This window comes from Elephas maximus, chromosome 10 (genome assembly GCF_024166365.1).
Source record: "Elephas maximus indicus isolate mEleMax1 chromosome 10, mEleMax1 primary haplotype, whole genome shotgun sequence".
NCBI lineage: Eukaryota > Metazoa > Chordata > Mammalia > Proboscidea > Elephantidae > Elephas > Elephas maximus.
In genome coordinates, this window is record NC_064828.1 from 60,661,576 (window position 1) to 60,672,174 (window position 10,599).

General features: G+C 37.0%; 1 pseudogene; it reads left to right on the top strand.

Annotated features, from left to right (window-relative positions):
• Nucleotides 1-3,616: 3,616 nt before the first annotated feature.
• On the top strand, nt 3,617-4,314 carry LOC126083687 (tubulin-specific chaperone A-like; annotated as a pseudogene).
• The last annotated feature ends 6,285 nt before the right edge of the window (nt 4,315-10,599 follow it).

Consider the following 10,599-nt stretch of genomic DNA (forward strand, 5'->3'; position numbering starts at 1 on the left):
TTTGTGATTTCTATGTTCATATATCCAGTCCTTTCATAACATAATCCCTGGATACATCTCTCACGTTATAATTTAGGTAGACAGCTATTCTTTTTGTATATTATATAAAACCTTTCACTGTACTGGAAATTACATAAAAATTAACTCTGATATAGAATTACTATTGAAATAATAGGACTGCTAATTCTTTCACACAGAGAAAATAAACCGAATTTTTCCATTTAATTTGAATACTAGCCTTGGTAAAGGCAGAAAAATTACCTACTTCTTTTTAAGTCATTATTTTCATTAAAAGTGGCAACACAACTCAATCTAGCATAGCACAATGCCTCAAAGGATGGCCTTAACTGCAGGTATAGCTGGATCCAGGAAATCAAAGTCTTGAGAGCTCTCTTTCTATTCTTATTTGATCTCTGCTTTTGACTTTAATCTCAGATAGATGCTAAGTAAAACTACAAATTGCCATAGACAATTGCCAACTTACATGTTCCTTGAAGGTTGGCATTCCAGAGAGAAAGATAAAAAAAAAAGAAACAGTTTTTTTGTTGTTGTTGCTGTTGTTTTTTTTTTTTTTTTTTTTTTGGTTTTGGTTTGTTTTCCAGATAGCTTCAGGGAAAGTACCAGCAACGGTTGTTGTTATGAGCTCAGCTTGTATCATTCGTTGATTATTAGACTAATTACTTGTCCGAAGAATGCAGAGCTCTGATGGGTCAGACATTTGCATGTGCTTGCCACAGGGGTTTTGGAGCTATGCTGAAATCCACTGAAACCAGAGAATGATCAAGAGAATAGCAAAATAGATCCCTAGAGACAGGGAACCTGAACAAACTAAAACTGAATGTAATATTAAGGAAATTCAGATTATATATTTTTATAATTTTGGCCTTAAAGTATATATTTATATAAAACTATGAAAATTTCTTCTGCATTTAGTCAGTATCAGGTTAAGGTAAAACCCATTTCTCAAAATAAACTGAGTAGCATTGAATCACAAGTAGATAGGAACAATTAATTATATTTATGACTTGAGAAATAACTGTACACTGGTGTTAATAATCTACTCAAAATTACTTGGAAGAATATCATGGAGTGTATGGTGATTTCTCCCTCTTTGTTTCTTCTTCTTTAGTCTCCTGGTATCCACCACTAGGTTCTACCTTCCTCCTAATTTTGCTATATAGTGACAGATACATAATGAAATAGCTGACAGCATGACCTCTGTATCAGGATGAATGGGGATTTGTGAGTACAAGATTGGCCATTCCTGCTGTTCCCTCAGGTAAATTTCTCAACTTCTTTAAGCAGCAGTTTAGAGCATATTATATTTAGAACAATTTAAATAAATCCTTTTACCCACATTCTTGCCATTGTTATCATTTCCTATGTCCTAACATCCCACATCTAGATCAATCTAAACTTGTGCCTTTTCTGAACCTGAGCTACTGAGCAATTGCAACAAAAAACCACATAACCACAAAGCCAGGAGCCATTACATGAGTGTAGACTTCTATCTCTGTAAAGTCTTTAACGCTTCCTGGAAATCCTGTATATTTTCCATGGCTCTTGTTAGCCGGTTAGCCCTTTATCCCATTACTTTAAAACTTTATTTCTCTTCTCAAACTCTAGGGGGAGGGAGAGAGCTTGCACTCGGGAAGAGGTAGAGGCAGGGGTTGGTGACATTCCTCAATAAGACAATCCCTATAAAGGAAGAGACAGGGGTGGTGACATTCCTCAATAAGATGGTCCTTACATAGTTAAACTTTAAGCCAAGGAAATGATCTTTACAGGGGTCTTTGATTTGATAAAGCCCTTAACTTGATAAACTCCCTAACTTGATAAGATCCCTAACTTAGTAATTAAACCTTAAGCCAAGGAAATAGTCTTCATAAGTGGGTCTTGTCCTGGCTTTTAAATGTTAACAGAGACAGATAAGAGACAAAAAGGGTATAAAACCCTAAAAAAAAGACTATCGGGGCACTCAGATTCTTTCTCTACCTGAGTAGCCCACCTGATGCTTCCTAGTCAAGTGTGTTTTTACTACTAACCCTCTACTTGTTAATAAACCTCTGGTTGCTTGGCACTACTTGTCTCAGCATTTGAATTCTTTCCTACACCGAAGACAAGAACCGAGGAGGCCGTTCTCCAATAACAAAACTTCCCATATGACCACTTTCCCTCTTCACACACCATCAACTTCTCAAACCCAGGGCTTTTCTGTGCTTTGACCTGCTGGTTCCGTTCCTCCTCGCCAGGGCTCAGCTCTCCTCACTTGCTTCAGATTACATCTCCTCCTGCTTCTCAGAATATCCCATTATTGGTTTTTCCCTCTCCTTCTATGTTTTTATTTTTCTTCTTTATGCATACTTTCTGTGTTATTTCTTATTGTTACAACACATTACAACAAACTTAGTGGTTAAAAATAATGCAAATTTATCTTATAGTTCTGAAGGTTAGAAATCCAGAAATGGGTCTTACAGAGCTAAAATCAAGGTTAGAGTAGGGGTGGGTGCATTATGAAGGCTTCAAGAAAGAAACGGTCCCTTTGTCTTTTTACCGTCTAGACGTTGCCAACATTGATTGGCTTGGCTTGTGGCCCCAGCCGGCAATCACATCACTTGATCTCTGCTTCCTTTCTCGAGTCTCTGACATTCCTAATCCTGGTTACAAGCACCTTTGTGATTACTTTGGGCCTGTCTGCATGATCCAGGATAACCTTCCCATCTCAAGACCCTGAATTTAGTCACACTTGCAAAGTCCCATTTGCTAGGTAAGGTAACATATTCACTGGTTTCAGCAATTAGGACATGGACCTCTTTGGGGAGGAGGGCATTATTGTTTCGCACTTTTAAATTTTCATGTCTTTCCTCTTCTTACCTCTTAACCCCTCTTATGATGTTCTCATTGACGTCCTCTTCAGAACCAGTCTTCTTGACTTGTCTACTCAAATTTATTTTCTTTATCACCCCTTCCCACATATATACTTTACCGAAATCACTTTAATGAAGGCTACTGTTTATGATAAAATCCTTTTCAGTTCTCATCTTATTTGACCTCTCAGAAACATTTATACTGTTGACTACTCATTGCTTCTTTTCAACAAAAGTAAATGAGCAAATGATATAGTGGTCTATTTAAGATAGTCCTGTGCAATATATTTATTAAATGTCTATTGATAGAGTCACGCATCTGCCAAAATTCAGAGACACTAACATCCCAGGTTTTAATTTTGCAACTATTGCCTAAAAAGAGATCATTTCTTCAAACCAGAGAACAACTCTTTCAAATTATAGCATTCGTCATTGACTACTCTTCTTTGTTGACTTTTATAGGGATGGCCTTTTACAGTCATGCAAATATTATTATTCTGTAAAAGCATACCCACTGATGGCTAAACTCTATGATGAAGACCAGAAGAAGTGAAAAATTGAAGGTCAACGTTCCTGTCTTAATATTATTATTAAAACAATACTTATTTGCTCCATGTAAGCAAAAGACAGAGGGGAAAATGGTATTAGCATAAAAGCATACGAGAGAGGTATCTGAAAGCATTCTGTGTAAATGGAACAGCAGCAGGGAGCACAATGCTGGAAAGGCACTGAAAAGTGAACTTGCGCAAATGTCTGAAGTGGATCAAGGTGAGAAATACTTTCCTACAATGAAATTTTGTTCTAATGTATATTCTTATGGATTTCTCCAGATGTACACTGGACTGTAGGATGGAACTGAATCGGTTAGAGTATTGCCAAATTATCTGGACTCTATAATCATTACTTAATGAATGACAGCCCCATCGTCATCATCACTCACATCAAGCAATATTTACTAAGAATCTACTATGCTCCAGATGCTGAGGGAATTGCAATAGATTAGAATCAATATAGTATTAACCTGATTAACTTACAGCTTTTATTTTATTCTGAATTGCATTAAAGAAGAGCTTAATACCGTCTTCCTCCTTCTTCCCGTGGAGCTCGAGGGACCAAGCCTGATCCTCGCGTGAGGCTGATCAACATCAAAACCGGTGTAGCGAAGTGACTGGTCAAACAAAAAGTGAGGTATGAAAAAGCAGCAAAACAACGAGAAGATTGAAAAAATAGGAGCCGAAGATGGTGAAAATAATGCCATGAAAAAGTAGGCAGAGATCTTGCCAACAGTCTCAGACTATGATCCCAGACTGCCAGCGCAGGTTGGAAGCCGCACATAGTGATCTTCCGCAGTTACTAAAAAAAACTAGAAAGCGAAAAAGAGTTGGAAGAAGCTGAAGACTATAAAGAAGCACGTTCAGTACTGGATTCAGTGAAGTTAGAAGCCTGAAATTTTTCTGTATGGAGCTTTTTTTTTTTTTGCATTAGATCCTGGGATCCATTCCACAGTTCATTATTTTTGATCACTGCTATATGTCCAAGTACGAGAATGTGATTCTTTTTATGCAGTTGCATATATTTTCTTTGCCTAATTTAAGGTGTCCAATAAATGAGTTCATCTAATTAAAAAAAAAAAAGTCCCTCTTCCTTATTCTATAACAGCGATGGTGTTTTTGCTTTCTGAGGACTCATTTATTTTTCTGCAGAGTGGGCTTGCCATATGTCCATCTATCGCCATTAACTTAAGGATAGCAGTTTTTATATTTAAAGGAGTGGGCAGTAAGATTAAGCCAGATAAAAATTTGCAGACACTACCAGGCTTTAGGGGAAATAATGCAAAATAATAAAAATAAAACCAATTGTAAAACAATGCACGACTAGCACTCAGGAAGGAAGGCTTTGTGTGTGGGGCAGACATATCTGCAGCATAGGAGACAGATGTTCTACATAACACTATTATATAATCTTATTTGGGTGCAGCTGGGAAGGCTATTGCCAGTCAGGCCCAGGCAGTGCTCATTAGAGAAGCTGTGACAAGTGATAACAGAAACTCATTTTTCCCCTCCAAAATCTTTCTGCTAGAGCAGAGTTGTCAGTCAGCCCTTGGGAATCTTTGCCCATGTGCAGATGTTACTATCTCTCCATGCTTAATCAGATTTGCTAATGGCACCTACACAGTCTTCTATATTTGGGTAGAGAAGAGGGTACTTCCCACTCATAAAAAAAATCTGTGTTTTACTATACCATAGTCAAAAATAAAATGGAAATTATTTCTGGGAACTCATTTATGATGATTTGGTCTGAAAATTGAGGTTCTTACTCAACGTTATGACAAGCTTTTAAATTGTCTGACTATATCCCTGCCTCAGAAAGTAGAGTCTAGTTAGACAGGCAGTTGACCTTTCCTCAGCCTGTGTTCAGTTTTCTAGGTATAGCCAGTGCTATTTTACACTCTGACTATAAAAGCTCACCATTTCCTGAATGTTTTAGCTCGTAAAACAAAAACAAGTCATCTCAAAGACCTGTTGATTCTTCAAGCATATTTGTTTTTGCAAGTTAGAGAGGACGTGGTTAATTAACTAACGGTTGGAGAGTTGATTTCTTGTCCTCCTCAAGAACAGGGATAATGTGTTATACTCATTGGGGACAAATAACACAGAAAAAATTTAGACATAGAGTAGGCAAGCAAGATATACAGAATTGAAAATCTATATAACCAGGGCACCACAAGACAAATACAACACAGATTTTACTCTCTTGATGACAATAGGGGTGTTCATAAATACCCTATTTTTTCTCCTATTGAGCACACGGTAGAATTTCACTTCTGAATTAGGTACGACCAGATGACTTGCTTTGGTCTACGAAATGTGGGTAGAGGTGATGTGCCATCTTTCAAGTGGGAGTCTGAAGAACCTGTAAGTAATTTGTCCCATTTTCAGTCCTATTAACTGCCATGGTAATTCTCAAAAACTAAGACAGGGCTTCCGTCAGGCCTGAGGAACTACAGTTATCAGAACCTCCTGCCAAGCCACGTTGAACATTTGGCATTAATGAAGAATAAAAAAATGTGATGACTTTCGCCACTGAAATTTGGGGGTTATTTGTTACTACAGGAAACCCTGGTGGCGTAATGGTTAAGTGCTATGGCTGCTAACCAAAAGGTCAGCAGTTCAAATCCACCAGGTATTCCTTGGAAACTCTATGGGGCAGTTCTACTCTGTCCTATAAGGTTGCTATGAGTCAAAATCGACTCAGCAGCACTGGGTTTGGTTTTTGGTTTTATTACTATAGCAAAATATAGATGTCTTGACTTCTGTTAAGTGATATCTAATTGAGTCTAAAAGGATAAATAGAAGTTAATTGGATGGATAAAAGGGGAGATTATAAGCAAAGGTACAAACAGATTACAATCACAAAATCAGTCAAGTAAAATCAGCAGAGAATTCTACTAGAAGAGTGTTTTTAACCACACATTGAAGACAAAGGACAGAATTGAGTTGTTGAAGGACTATAGAATGAGGATAACTTCAGACATGTATTTGGAAAGAATGAGATTCTACTTTTCCCAGAGAGTACATGGTCCCTGGAAGGCTTCTCTGTGACACCCTCCCTGTTCCTTTCCATAGCCTGCGGCAATTACTTTCTCTGAGAACGCCTCAAACCCAGATTTTGATGTGTTAGAAAATCTGTAGACTTTTATTTTGGTGTGTTTTATAGCCCATAATTATTTAAAGAATTGGTCAGGAAGATTAAGCCAGGTAAAACTTACAGATGCTAAGAGCTTTAGTGAAAATAATGCTCTCTTCCCAGTTGCAAAAATAATGCAAAGGAAGTTAAAACTTAATGGAATAAAATTTATATTATATTTATTTAATATTAATTATGGAGCCCTGGTGACAAAGTGGTTAAGAGGTAAGGCTGCTAACCAAAAGGTCCGCAGTTCGAATCCACCAACTGCTCCTTGGAAACCCTAGGGGGCAGTTCTACTCCGTCCGATATTGTCACTATGAGTTGGAATCAACTCAATGGCAATGAGTTTTGTTTTTTTTTTTTAAATATCTTATATTAGGAGCTCTGGTGGTAACTGAAAGATCAGTGGTTTGAACCCACCAGTCACTACTTGAGAGAAAGATATGAAGTCTGTTCTGTAAAGATTACAGCCTAGAAAATCCTATGGGGCACTTCTACTCTGTCCTATAAGGTCCTATGAATCAGAATTCACCTAACAGCAACATGTTTATGTATCATATTCAAATGCTCTGAAATACTATATTTGAATAGTAAATATTACATATGGAAGGTTTTACAAATTTGCATGTATGCAAGCATTTCATCTAATGAAACATTTAGAGTTGCTATGAAGCATTCTCTGACAGTCTTTGTATTTTAGATTTTTTCTAATCCTCCTATATCACCTAAATAATGATTAATTTATGGCTTTCATAGCTGAATATCGTTCTTCAAAAAAGTGCCAGTTATTTTAAAATTCATGAAGTTATTTGAAATTATTTTTCCCTAGCAAACATTATTTCTTAGTATCATCCATGTTCAATTATTTTCTTTATATTTAGAAAAAATAATAACTGTATTGGAAAAAACTGAATACAAACAAAAAATGCAAACTAATTTGATTACCAACCTTCAAATTAACAGTCAAATTCATAGACTATTTGGTTGTTCTATTGTTGGTAGGAAGCCCCAGTGGCGTAGTGGTTAAGAGCTACGGCTGCTAACCAAAGGGTCGGCAGTTCAAATCCACCAGGCGTTCCTTGGAAACTCTATGGGGCAGTTCTACTCTGTCCTATAGAGTCGCTATGAGTCACAATCGACTCGACGGCACTGGATTTGGTTTTTGGTTTTTATTGTTGGTATGGAAATACCCAAAACCAAACCCACTGCCATAGAGTCAATTCCAAATCAGTAGCGACTCTGTAGGGCAGAGTAGGACTGCTGCATAGGATTTCCAAGGCTGTAAATATTTATGGAGGCAGACTGCCACATCTTTCTCCCGCAGCGTGGCTAGTGGGTTCAAACCACTCACCTTTCAGTTAGCAGCAGAGCACTTTAATCACTATGCCACCAGGACGCCTGTATGGAAATAAATGGACTATAAATAATCACCTTTGCTGAGTATAAATCTAAACTTATAAGGCCTAGCTAGTTAGAAACAGCTTTTTTTTTTTTTTGTATTTTCATTAGTCATGAAAGATATGCAGAATTGCTTCCATGTCACTTTTAAGTAGCTGAACATTTCTAAATATGCATTTTCCCTGGGGATACTGGAAATGGAACTTTCAAAAAAAAATCAAGTACCAGATTGTCGAGAAGCATAAACACAAGGGGTACAATTTTACCTTTAGCTATGCTAATGCAAATCTGGTCATAGCCATGAATGTATTATTTTTATTCTTCTGTATCTGAGATTGCCTATATCAGAAAAGAAATTTTATTTCATTTATCCTGTGGATATAACACATTTCATATATACCACAGAACTCATCTTTTTTTGTTCCATTTCTTTCTGGTATTATAAAATGTTGTTGGTACTTTACACTCTTAGAAAATTTTCACACTCTCTCCAACTCTGAAGTGGCTATATCATCAAGAGACTGTCATTCCAGTGTAAACCAGAGCAATGCTTGAGGCTACCGACTCTGGCAGGCTCCCTGTCCAGGACAACCGTATTAAACAAGTTGACTAAATTAATCACGGGCTCAATGAACCGCTGGTCAATTCCATGAAACAATCCTAGCTAAGAAATTGATTAGTTCTTTTTGGTCTTGATCAAATTGAAGTGTCATGTTGGTATTATAGAAACAAAGTACAAATTTACCAGAATTTACCAAGGACCCTTTCAGGTGACCATATTTCCCATAAATATGGTTCTGGGTATGTGTATGTTTACACGCATGCATACATGCGTGCATGTGTGTGTGTGTGTGTGTGTGAAGAGAAAGTGGGAGTTTGTAATCATTAATACCATGTGATACCTTGTATTATTTTGTTTGCTTACTCTTAGTCTTTTTAGGGGCAGAAGCCATTGATAACAAGTAAACATCATGTCAGGCAAGAAAATGTAATGCCTTTGGCTTTCCATTTAAAATGAATGCACACCAAGAGAATTTAAAACATTTTCACTAATGCTTTAGCTCATGTTCACATTGCTGATGTGTATATCAATACTATTATTTTTCCTGTATCTTGTTTTACTTGTTCTCAGAGACTCCGTAGTACAATTGGAAACTGGGCCTGCTGGGCTGGTGAGATGTTCTATATATGCATATTGAACAATACATCAATAAATGACAATGGTACTGTACTTGTCCAGGAGTTAATATTCATAGTGAGAGATTATGAATCACAATGATCAATGTGTCAGAGTCCCAAAGTATAAAGATACGTAGGTAGCATTGATGAGGACACGGACCAAACACAATCTAAGTTTGTTGTACTGGTTATCTCAGTTAATTCTCCCAACAGCTAAGTACTATTATTATCTACAATTCACACATGACGAAAGTAGGTCTTAGAGAGATTAAGTAATTACTCTTAACTCCAGAACTTGTGATCTTAAACAACATGCTATAACAATGTGAGACTTTTCTCAGTGTGACAGTATCTGAATTGCAAGAGCAGATTAATGTACTTGTCAATCTAAAATTTGCCTTGGTGGCTCAGCGGTTAAAGGGCTCAGCTGCTAACCAAAAGGTCAGCCGTTTGAACCCACCAGCCACTCCGTGGGAGAAAGATGTGGCAGTCTGCAATCCTAAATATTTACAGCCTTAGGAACCCTATAGGGCAATTCTCCGTCATATAGGGTGGCTGTGAGACAGATTTGACTCAATAGCAGTGGGGCTGGGTCAACGTAAAATTTAAAGTAAGGTTTTGTGCTCTCTTTAACACCAATCGTACATAAAAATCAACATGCACCATCTCAACGTTGTTACCAATACATCTCCCATTGCAGTACTCATAAGGTGAATATAATGCCATGACCAAAAGGTAAAAGAGGAATGCTGCAGAGAAATATTGAAAGTGGACTTACCACATTTCTTAAATCTATCACCTGGCTACACTTGAGACATCAGATAATAGAACATTTTAAAGAATCCAAGCTAATAAGTCACTCCATTTCTTTACATAAGGTGTTCTTATTCTTTTCAGATATAAATTAGCCCCATCGTATTAAAAATCATCCACTGTGTGTAGAGTTGAGTAATGATCTCCAACAAATAATGTGTGCAGAAGGTACACTTCACTCCAAGTGCCTTCTGTTCCTGCTGTTTCTACTTATCTTAATTTTCCTAATTGGGTTACAATTAGGCGGTGAATGAGAAGTTAACATGGGAATTGGAGCTTTTCAATAAAAGGGTTTACTTCCTTTATTGTTTTGTGGTTCTTCACTTTCAGAGGACTATTTCTTGCTACATGTTAATTAAAAAATATTTAAAAGTGCTAAAAACAAGTTTATGACACACAAAAATGACCTATTGACGCTCCCACAGGTCTAATAATTTGGCTGCAAGAAATGCCCTGTTTGGGACAAATTCTTCAATTTTGGGGGACATGATATAATGTTTTTAAAAACCATTATAATACCTCATATTCATTTCTCTACCGGACTGACTTCATTTTCTAATGCGAGAGCTGTCATCTGGCCAAGGTTTGAGACAGAATGGTAAAAATGACTTCATTGTGATTTTTGCAGGTATCCTATGAGAAGCAGAATACA